At 46.2% G+C, this 12,186-nt stretch overlaps 1 protein-coding gene across 2 annotated transcripts in view; it reads right to left on the bottom strand.

Annotated features, from left to right (window-relative positions):
• Window positions 1-12,186, bottom strand: part of TIAM1 (TIAM Rac1 associated GEF 1) — a 163,166-nt gene that overhangs the window by 129,404 nt on the left and 21,576 nt on the right. For both annotated transcript variants that reach the window (XM_015881158.2, XM_015881178.2), the window contains exon 2: window positions 5,992-6,234. The gene's annotated coding sequence lies outside the window, so the exon portion shown is untranslated. The remainder of the gene's footprint in view (window positions 1-5,991; window positions 6,235-12,186) is intronic.

The raw sequence follows: 12,186 nt of genomic DNA on the forward strand, positions 1-12,186 counted from the left end.
TTTTTATCATCCTCCTTGGTGCAGATGGTATATATTGCACGTGGTACAGTGCCAGAACAGAAATCAAAGTTACAGGCAGATCTAAGCAGACTTTTTTTTTTCCCCCCCTGAAACAACAACTCATGAAACTAGTAATAAATGTTACATTGTTTGGAACGAAAAGCAGATAATGTATATAAACTTCTGGAAACTAAACACATATGGCAAAAATATGCTGAGGAATATAGCATATATATAATATAGCATAAAACTCCAGAGAATGCAGATAATGAAAGGCTCTCTCTTTGAAACTCAGAGAAAATATTACATCTGATTGTCCCTTCTCTCCCACATCCACACAAGCAAATCAATGTCTGACGTCTCACTTTAATCCTAGCAGTTCTCCATTTTCCATACTAACAATCTATGTAACTTCTGGCCCTCGAGAACCTACATCTTGCATGTCATCACATATTTATAGTGAGTTACCTACCACTGTTTTAACTCACTTCTGAATTACAAAGGAATAAACCTAGACAAACAAGCATATAGTATTTAAGAAACACTTCAGTTTTGCAAAGGCAGGAGTAAGGAAACCTTGCATGGTAGAGCTTGATCACATCAGAAGCAAAATCCTTGAGTACTACATCTATGTCTTCCTCCCTTAGCAACTACCAGCAAACACTGCTCTGACCCACCCCAATCTCACTTAAGGGAAAGGTAAGCATTAAACTCAACAGTCTTTGTATAATATAGAAGATAGTCAACATAAAACCATTCTGGACACTAAATGGATTCCACCAACAACAGTTAGGAATTTTTCATAGACTTCAACCTGCTTTTGGCCCAAGCCTTTGGTGCAGTCCCCCATTGACATCCTTTTACACCATGAAATTCACGTTCACAGTTCATATTAGAGAAAGCCAAGGAAGCCTTGAAGCAAAGTGTCCAGAGAACTAGCTTCCTCCTTGGCAGAGTCTATAAAAGCTTCCTCCCAAGAGACCCCACCGATCCAGTGCCTGCAGACCTGTGGGGATCAGGGCCTTGTCCTGGGAAGGCTGAGCAGCAACCCAACCAGGTTCCCACCTCCCAGCCAAGCCTCCACCACTGCTGAGGAAATGCTCCTCACCTCTTCCCTTCTGTCAAAATTCAGTTTTTAACCCAAACACGGTGAAGTTTTTGGTATCTTCATGTTTTACAAGAAAGAATTTAGGTTTTCAATCTAGCTGCAATTAAAATAGATGCATAAAACATAGGGCTGATGCCAAGTTATCCAGGATACCTCATTTTGAGTTTGCATTGAGATTAAAAGGAAAAACAGATGAGGGAGAGGGTTTTAAAAATATACGAAGTGTAAAGGATATTGAGGAGATAGCTAGAGAAAAAGATACCAAGAGCTTCTGCTGATAAGCAGGAAAGGGAGTATAACAAGATGTCAGGCTGCGGAACGCTCTCCAAAAGCAATGACAAGATAATCACAGCCAGCAGCATTGCCACAATGAGACCATCAGCAACTGAACACATCTCTGTACATCCTCATCCTCCTGCAGCACTAGGCATGAGATATCCCAGATATTGGATTTGTACCACTCTGAAACTAGAAAATGCCCACAGTCCAAAAGTACCTTAGATTTATTTCCCAGACTAGCACGCGCACACACACAAAAAAAAAAACCAACAAGTAACAGCAGCAAAAACTTCTGATATCCCCATTCTGAGCAAGGAAAGACCTCATTGCCTGGCCATCCCACTCCTGCAGGTAGCTCCAGGTAGTTGGGCTAAAGGCCCAAGAGCAGCTCCTTACACAGATAACTTCAAACATGGCACCACTCACCCAGGCACTAGGCCTCTCTCAAGACCAGGTGCTCACTGAGCAGATGACTGTTCAGATAACGAGTTGTAAACAAAATCATACACGTGAATACGCAGAAGAAATATTTTGGCTTCAAAGGCGTTTTTCCTCAGCGTGTAAACATTGCAGGCATTTCTCTCGTGTCTCAAATAGCATTACTCTGCACACAAAGTCAAGTCTACTCACGGTACGGTTTATTTTTGTTCAGTCATTAGAAACAAAACAACAGCCTTAAGCCACTAAGAGAGACTGCAGTATAACATCCCAAGGTTCAGAGATGCTCTGCAACAATGGGTGAGTTATTTTTGGAAACCCATCTGGTTGCCAGGGCAAATTCTAGTAATGATACACACCATCCACCAAGAAGAATCTGGTTTGCAATTCAGGAGAGGAGGAAAAATTAAGACAAGGAATGACTAACTGGGGTAATGTGAGAAGCCATTGAAATTCCGAGCTATACAGAACCATGGTTAGGGCTTCCATCAGCCAAACTCCTACATGAAACACGCCTGGTTGCTCTGAGCCAACGGAGCCCAGATCACACGCTTTAAAGAAGTTTCAGAAGGTTGTACAAGGCATCCTGCTGCCGCAAGGCAGGATTAACTACACCTAAGCAGTACCTTATGCAGACCATACCACTGCTGAACAATAAACATTTGTTCGTACAACCATCTCCCATCAGTTTTATTTGTCTTCTACACGAGGGACTAAATGAGACAGACAGAAATGAAGCAATTCGCCCTCAACTGTGCATTAAGTCTCCTGCAAAATCTGGAAATAATTCCAGATGTTTAAAAAACCACAAATAACCCCTGATTGGTTTTCTGGGAGCTGCATGCCTGGTCGTCGTCTCACTTTCAAAGTCACCGGAGCCCCAGTTCACATCAACCTGTTACACATCTGGATAGTTTTACATACGTTATAAAAGACGATGGCAGTTTTTCTATTCCAATTGTAAGCTTTCGGCCACAGGAATATCTTTTGAAGGTTAACAGATGGCAAAGATGGTAAAGTGAGGACAAAGAGGGGAGGCAGTCATAAAATTACTTTCCATTTTCTTCACTAACAATGAAGAATGGAAACTCGCACGCTAATGTTAAGACACACCAGCTCTGGATGACACAAACAGGAAAAGACTGTATAATTTATACTTGAGTGCCGTATCTTCTGGTCAGCTTTCTGCTGAACTCAACTGAGATTACACAAAATCGTGCATATCAAATCTAGGAAATTGCCAAACTCTGCTCGGTAGAAGAGTGCTTTGCATGCCAGAAGAAAGCTTCTGTAATTAAAATAATATCTCCTTTACAACTGAGAAGAGAGAATATTTAATTAGGCTTTAAAACTGTTGAGAAGAGGCTTATATAATAATCTTACTTAGGCCATACAGTCAAATGAAAAGTGCCTACTAGGATTTATTCAGAACTTAAGTGCACTTCACCGGTAACAAATAACACTCCCAGTAAAACGTGACATTAAATCTAAATTATCATCGTCTTCTCCTCCATTTCGATTCCTGAAATAAAAAAAAGTTTAAAGTGATGAGAGATTTAAGTGTTGCTAAATGAAACTCATTAAGGTACCAGAGTTGGACATGACTGCTGCACTCCGTGCCCCCACTCAGGAGGATGCTGAGCACAAAGCAGCCACCGAGGCTGAAGCCCAGACACGGAGGCAGGAATGGCTGGGGACAGCACAGTAAACCAGAAAGCAAGGCCTCTCCATTTCTGCTGAATGTGCAGAGCTTCACAGCAGCCCAGGGCTCTAACAGCAGTCCTCCTTTTGTTCCTTCACTCAGGAAATGGAAAATTAACTCTCACTTGATGGAGTGCCATGGTACATAAAGATAAGGAACCAGCCCAACTCTTCAGGGCTCCAACTGTAGCTGCCTTCAAATCCTTATCAGCCACAGCAACGCTCACAAGGTTTTGTGCTCTTCCAGCCACCTCCCCATGATCCCCTCAAATGGGACTGCTTTGTATGTGGGATTTTCCTCACCAATCACATACAACTGGTAATTCCACATATACACAGTGCATTCTGCTGTGCAAACTCCAGCAGTTCCCTGTAGCGTGTGGAGGCAAAGCACAAAAGTAAGGCACTCTGCAGTTTCTGCAGCAATCCAAAAATGCCACTCAAACCCCCTAAAGTGTACTGTGCACACGGAGTAGGTTAATAAAGTCTTGTTCCGTCTACATAATGTTAGAAGCTGTAACTTTAACAGAGCATGCAAATGGTTAAAATTCTCCTAGAGCAGGGGTTCGTGAGGCTGTACAAAACAAACAGCTGCACAAACGTGCGATTAGGGAAGGAGGATGGAAGCTACCAGGAGGTCTGAAGTGTTTGCAGTGAGATGCATCCAAAGGCTTACCCAGCCTCCTGACAAGCACCACAATGTTAAAAGGAGCTTTAATCTACCCTAGATCTGTATAAACAAAGATCATAGGAACCATCGTACGCACCAGCCTGGGAAAGAGGAACACCAGCATCATCTTTCACTTTGTAGCTGGAGAGGAGAGAGGAAAAGGAAAGAGGGAAATGGAATAACCACACACACTACAGTGGCCCGGCATGAACAGGCCTGTTCCTTCTGTTACTGTGGGTCATCAGGATAATTAAATCCTTCATAACAGCCACCGAGCCGCGTCAGAGAGCGCGTACAGCAGCCAGCCAACTTCTTCAAGTTGCACAAAAGCACTGCTTGGCGTTTTCAGGACGGATCCTGGCACTGCTCCTTCAGAAGCACCGCAGCAGCACAGTGCAGAGCCGCAGCATCCTGGGGACACTGCGGTCCCACCACGGCTCAGGCAGCTCCCGCTGTTTGGAGGAGTTGATGGAGAGGTCAGCCAGAGTCACGGCGCTTCTGCCTCCAGCTCACCTCCCCCGCTGCAGTTTCTAAATTAATCAGGGTCTTTAAGCTTGTTGGCTTTTATTGCTCTTTCTTAAGAAAAGCACAGCTTTCACAGCACAAACTACGGGGTTAAAATCCCCAGACGAGTGCAGTAAGTGCAGTTTGCAATTCGCCCCTGCCCTTGCTCATCCGCGCGTACTCCCTTAAGTGACTCCTAAAATCTAGGGTAGGAAATGCGCTTAGCTTCTCCTTTATTCTCCCGCCCCAAAACATTTTAATCCAAACGCTCCCGATGGCTACAGCCAGCAAACGGGGGGCAGATGGGAACAGCAACTCTCACGTGTTGTAGGGAGCCAGCCAAAGCCTGGAACTTTGCAATGGCTGTCCTGTGACCATGTAACACCTTTTCTCATAAAATAAATCTAGCAAAAATACATCTAACTAATAATTGGAAACTCCCTGTTAAACTAATCACAGTGCTGTGCTTGGGCAGGGAGTGTTACAGCTTCCCAGGAGGCGGTAACAACCAAACACAACAGCCACTGCCTCCTGGCAGGATCAGCTGCTCGGTTGCAACAGCACGTACCTGTTAGCACTGGCAATTTACAACTGGAAAATATTAGGGAGGGCAGATTAACTGCTACAATATGAAATTTCCATGCCTTCATTTTGCATTAACAGCTTCACGGTTAACAAAAGCCCCAGGGAAAAGCATAAAAGAGAGAAAGCACACTCCCTCTTATTTAGGATATGTCCGGGGCCAGGAGCATCCTTGGGAAGTCGCACACCATCCTCTGTATGGCACCAGAAACAAGTGAGGCTGCCACACTTCCAAGCTGGGAGATGGCATGGTGATACCCCCTAGAGCCCTCGGCCAGCCTTGAAGCCCCCTCCACACCACAACAGCCTCTGCTGGGCCAGGAGAGCAGTAGGAGGCTGGTGATGGACAGTAATAATGCTGTCTGTGCTCCTCCCCTGCCTTCCCTACTCTTCCTTTCCTTGCAGAGTAAGGGTAGGGGCTTATGCATTGACCCCAAGCCTACAAACCTCTTGCATACATCCCATCCTCACCAAGACCTTGGCACAATGGCAGCGACAGTGAAGCGGGGACCACTTTATCAGATCACAGGCACCACAAGGGTTGGTGACAGCCATGGGAAAAACCCTAAATCTTCCATCTGAGGGTAAGCTCACTGTTAGCCCAAGGCATGGGACCAGACTACAAAAAGATGCCACAGTGACACCCATCACAATGCTCACACCTCCGGTCCAGCCTGCCAGTATGTAGACAACCTGCAATTGTACTCACCTTGGCAAGGGTCTAACAAGTTCTAGGTGAACACGGCAGCTCCAGAGAGTTCAGCATCACCACCTGCACCGGGGCACCTTGCAGGCAGAGTCTCCGATTCTCCCTCCATGCAGTCCCATCTGGCCCTGGCTGTTCCTCCTGCTGCTTCTCCTTACTTAGGACGGGCAGAAAGAAGCTCGTGGACAACCGGAGGCACGCAGCTGAAGCTCCAATTAGCTTGCCGTGAGATGCCAGCGCTCTCCCCTGTAGGAAGAGCAAACACAGAGCTGACACGTGCAGCCTCCAGCTTCGGTGTGGCGTTCCGCTTGTGTTTTATGTAACCATTTATGACTGTTATTCAATCCTGAAGGAGAGCTTACCATGGAAACTGCAAGGAGGTGTTTTGTTTAAGATACAAAGCACTTTTTAAGTAAGAGCTGTTCATCTCCCATACGCAAACACCTGAACTGCACTCAAGGCTTCACATTTAGATGTATTTTCCAGACGACAGCCAGCCCTAGCTGGAAACAAAGCCTTTCCCCCCACCTCTCCCAGAGCTAAGGAGCCAGGTGAAGCAGAGGCACAGATCAGCTCCTCTGCGCGGCCATTATGCAGTTCTGTGGGAAATGCCATTTTTTCTGCTGAGGTCCCATGGGAGCATGTCAGCTCAGCAGGCTGCCAGCCTCCAGCAGCTCCCCAAAGCACTAAGCCTCTGGGACCGGTCCCGATTCTGCACGGTCCGTGGCCAGTAGGTAACGACCTAGTAATCCAATTAGGCAGCAGCATAGGCTGTCTAAAGAAATAAAACAAAAGGAAACGGGGAAGAAAAACAAAAACAAAACAAAAACAGGGCAGAAATTATGCCTAGAGCAAAGCGTATCCTCATTATTCCCTTAATCTGTCGCTGCGAGCGGAAGCTTAGCTGGGTGTCCATGCGTGGGGAGCTGAGTGAGCTGCAGGCAGCCCAGCTCACAGCACAGCTTTGTGCTTTAAGGTCATACCCCCAAGGGAATGGAGGGAAACTGTTGTGCAAGGCACTGCAAGAAATATTGCAACTGCAAAAAGGGATTTCTGGTTACAGAGAGTGCTCTTCTCACACACCTAAAGAAGTGAGTGCAACTAAAACATGGAGCTAGAGATCTCAAGTGCTGACAGAAACACAGTCATGGCTGTTTGCAACTCCACCACAACCATGGCTGAGCATGGCCAGACCCCACATTGTAGCAAGATGTTTGGAAGCACATAGACACTCTGGACAAGGGAAGACCTGTAGAGGCTGCCCTGTCATAGAATCACAGAATGGTTTGGGCGGAAGGGAGCTCAAAGCCCACCCAGCCCCAACCCCTGCCATGGGCAGGGCTGCCCCCCACCAGCTCAGGGTGCCCAGGGCCCCATCCAACCTGTCCACCTGGCCCAAGCAGGCACAAAGCCGATGAAGCCCCATCCAGGGAGAAACCTATTTTGCAGGAAACAAAATATTTTTCTATCCTCTCCATGGGCAATTAGCAACACAAGCCTGAAACGTCAAAAGCTGACTCTTAATTACTAAAGTCAGCACTTAATGACTCCAATTATATTTCTACTGATTTCTGAAAATTGGATTCTCCACTACACTTGCTATATTTAAATTAGTTTCTTACCTCATTTGCAGTAATTATACTTTGACAAACCAAATTAAAATACAGTTGATTTCTAAAACCCTACTTAAAAATAGTGAGGATTTAAGAACAAAAATGTTTTAAGCCTCCCATCATCCGCATCTTCATTGCCTTCCATTCAGAGCTTGGGAGTCCTGGAGTTAAAATGATGAGAGAGATGTCAAGGACATCTATGCTAAATGCCACAGAAAGGAAATAGTGTTTTAGGTCTGTGATACAAAATCAATTTCTTAACCCTCTGTACCACAAGAATAAGCTTTTCTTACCCCAGAAATCAAGGCCAGGTTGGATGGGGCCCTGGGCAGCCTGAGCTGGTGGGAAGCAGCCCTGTGCATGGCTGGGGTTGGGTTGGGTGGGCCCTGAGGTCCCTTCCAACCCAACTATTCTGTGGTTCTATGATAAGAGCTGCTCTGCTGGGGCCTGCCACCATCAGTACCAAGAGGATTCCAGCAGCAAAGCAATAGTGTCTGAACATATATCTGAACACTTATCTCAGTTACCACTACACCACTGCATCTGACCCACATGCTGAGACCATAGTACCTACACCTGGCACCAGAATTTTTCTGAGGGATAAGCATGGCTTCTACAGCATAGACCCATTAGGGGATGCTTATCCTATATTAGGAAATTATTTGCAGGTTCTACTGCATGGTAACATAAGCAATGGAAAAGGACAAGAGAGCAGGCAGCAGCCTAGCCACAGCCACAGGAGCTGCCAAGCATCCACAGGAACAACGCCAAACCCGAGATGCCCACACTGGCACGGCTGACACCATCACAGTTCAGGCAACCACAAGCGGAAAGCCTCAGCATCAGATAAATTAATCCTAGTGCTTGCAGGACTGGTTCCTAAAGGAGATGCAGAGACCAGCATGCCATGTCTTCCTTGAGCTCCTTACAGCATCACAAATGTCGCTGCAGCTGGACAGGAGACAAAGCAAACCTCCCACACGTGTGCAGGACACTTAGTGTTAACCAGAAGCAAGAAAAGGAACACAGGTTTACAGGGCCACCCTTCCACTTCGACACAGGCAAATAACACACCAATGCCACACTACTTCTTGCAGTAACTGTTTCTCATGGTGTTTGTTTCTGCTATATTTTTATCCTCACCCTCTGCAGCTACCCGTTACTCAGCAGTGGTTGTTGGATTTTATGCTTGCATATGGTTTAAGGGGGGGGGGGGGGCTGTTTAATGTTCCCTGTATGTAAATAACGACATGCTGGCTCAGCCCCTGCTGTGCAAGCAGAGAACGATTAGACTATAAATCTCGAATGCAGGAATGTGTCAGGCCAGCTTTCATCCACCTATCCATCAGAACTCACTCCTTGCTACACTTCCCATCTCCCCCTCGCCCATCAAAGCCCACTGCTTTTAATGAGCGCATACAGCAGCAGGAGGCAGCAGCCCAAGAAGGGGAGACCGACTGACAACACTGCACTGCCAGGCGTGGGACATGGAGCACGGGGGACAAATGTTGCCATGTTGAATGATTTGGGCTCTTACCCAATTTATGGCATAGCTCTGGTGCTGTTCCTCGAAACCAACTCATGTCTTCAACGTAATTTATCGTCTTTTTAATATAGCTGACAGCATTCATTTCCAATCAAAGCTCACATGCCAAGCACATTAAAACCATTTTATTTTTGCAAAAGCGAAAGCCATGAGAGCCAGAAGCAACATGAACGTAACCACGAGCATTCCCAGCTTTTTCAGTGTCAGAAACCAGCACACAGAATGGCCTGCTGAACTCTCCAAGGTGCAGAAACACTCTGTAAATAAATAAAAGATAATTCACTGTTCAGCCAGTCCTCCCTCCTGGCTGAGGAAGATTCAGTGGCATGGTGGTGAAGGGTCGGTGATTGGACCGGATGACCTCACACTGGCTCTCAACCATGCTACAGGCACAGGTAAGAAGACAGCAGACCTTCCACTCCCAGCACCCACAGACTGCAGGCATGGCAGGCAGATGCAACAACAGCCAATTTCTCTCTTATAAAGCTGGATTTTGTTGGTTTAAAAGTCCTGTCTCTTCCCATGAAGCAAAACCAAGCAACTTGTTGCTGCCCATGGAGGGAAGAGAGTGGTGACTGCTGACAGCCTTGGCAGACAGTGAGATTTCTGCATGCTCCAGAGCATATCTATATCTCCATGTGCAGGCCACCTCCAGCCAGCACTCTCTATGCAGCCTCCCGCCTCTGAGGTGGAAGGAAAGGTTTTGGGATGAGGACAGGAGGAGCCTGTTGAGAAAAAGCAGGAAGAACGTCAAGGAAGTGAAGGAAAAGAGCTGCCCTCTTGCCCATGAGTCCTTCAGCTTCGGATAGAGATGGAAGACGGGTCCTCAAGGGGTACAAATTACCTTCAGGAAAGAGAAGGATGAGATGGTCAGCCCTTCTTGGGAGCTGCTGAAGAGGCACTCTCAGTTGATCTTTTATTTCCCAAGTTTGGCAAAACAACTGGGGTGGGACAAGGCTAAAAAGAAGGGTTAATTAAACAAACAGAAAAGAGCAAATAGGCAAGAGCCCTTAGAAATTGATTAGATAATAAAAGTAAATGACTTGGCAAAACAAGCTTGATTTCATTGCCAGAGTTATAAAAACATCTAAAGGATAGAGTGCTGCTTTAGTGATCGATGTTCTCACTCTGTGTACCTACAGAAGTGATAGGTACTGGGACATTTACTGAGGTAAATGAAATCACAGTCAAGTCACCTCCTTCTCTACTCTGTGAAAGGAGAAAGGGCTGCCAAGGATATCTTTCTCCAGAAAGCAAAGCACCACCAAGGACTTAGGAAAACGCTCATGTTGCCAAAATAAAACTCAGAAAAGTATATTCATCAGGCTTATGTGGCATTTGTCACTTTCTTGTCTGGAAGAACAATATGTCAACATGCAGTGAGGTGACCAGAACCAGAACACTGCCTACACCGCCTTCTCTTCCCTCCCCACACTTCTGCTCTATAGCTACCCGCCATATTTTCCACTCCCTCATTCAGATCCATTTCCATCCACGTGGGAATCCATACAGCCAGGGGAAGGCCCAGAGCCCTGGGAAGAACTGCACGTGAAATATAAGTCACACCAGTGTTACTCAGCTGATGACCATCTAATCCTTCTCTTGTAATACACTGGCAAAGAAAAGAGACTTCGGCTCAATTTCACAAAATTGAAGTCTTGAGTCATCTCGTTGGTGAGGTCAGGATAACAAGTAGTGTAAATTTACTCACCACCACCATAAATCCAAGCATCGTAATGCTGAACTATGTCAGTTGCCGGAGCACAGTGCTGTAGACTGCTCTGCATTTTTAACCTTGATTGTACATAACTGTTAATCACTGACCCATTCTTAGGCAGTCCCAGGCTGGAGTATGTTGCTAAGCAACCCATTTTTGTTCCAGATACTTTTTAAAGCTAGTTTAGAAATGGCCATAAGTCAATGAAGTGAGTACCGAGACTGCTGCGACAGATCTGGGATCAAGGGAGACTCAACTAATGCCTTGACCTAAAACGTAATGACATAATAGCATCCAACACCACTTTGCTGTGAATCAAAAGCCCCTAAAGAAGCCCCTATACCACTGCAGCCCCTTACACACTTAATTGCCTCTTGCTTTGAAAGAGTTCCTGCACACACCACCTGCCCCCAGCATGAGAAGACAGAGGTGAGGAGCAACATTTCTTGAAGCCACAGTAATTGCAATCCACTCAAACCCAGAGCCATTTTCCTGGTCTACAAGCCCCCAGGTAATGGCAAGCCCAAAAGAATGCAGTCCAAATTGAGCCTGCGAATCACGGAGGACATTTCTCCAGCCCAGCAGCACCATGCAAGCAGGAGGAGATTTTAGAAACAGAGTTTTATTAGGCGAAAACACACTGTTCTTAGGAAGCTGATGGGAACATAATTAGTCTCCCAGCCAGAAGTGCCAAAGCTTTTTGTAGAATATGATGAGAAATAATCAGGTAGAATCAATCAAGCAGAGGGCAGAAATAATCAGGTACAGTTTTGTATGTATGTGTTGCTGCAAAGCGCTCTCCCCATAGCTTGCAGGGATCTCTGCTCAGGGATTCTGTCCTTCTGGCAAGTGAGCACTGGTGGGAAGGGGGTGGCCATGGGAGGATGGAGAATCCAGCACTTCCACAGTCACAGAATGGTTTGGGTTGGAAGAGAGCTAAAAGCCCACCCACCCCAACCCCTGCAGTGGGCAGGGCTGCCCCCACCAGCTCAGGCTGCCCAGGGCCGCATCCAACCTGGCCTTGAGCACCTCCAGGGATGGGGCACCACAGCTTCTATGGGCAGCTGTGCCAGCGCCTCACTGCCCTCTGAGGCAAAGGATTTCCTTACAACATCTAACCTAAATTTCCTCTCTTTTATTTTAAAGCCATTCCCCCTTGTCATATTACCATCAGGCCATGTTAAAAGTCGGCCCTTTTCCTGCTTATAAGCTCCCTTATGTACTGGAAAGCCAAACGACATAGATCTACTTTTCTTTTTCCCCATTTTTGTAAAACACTTCAAAAAAAGAGCCACTGTACTATGTCATCTCAGAGAATTATG

Source organism: Coturnix japonica, chromosome 1, assembly GCF_001577835.2.
Source record: "Coturnix japonica isolate 7356 chromosome 1, Coturnix japonica 2.1, whole genome shotgun sequence".
NCBI lineage: Eukaryota > Metazoa > Chordata > Aves > Galliformes > Phasianidae > Coturnix > Coturnix japonica.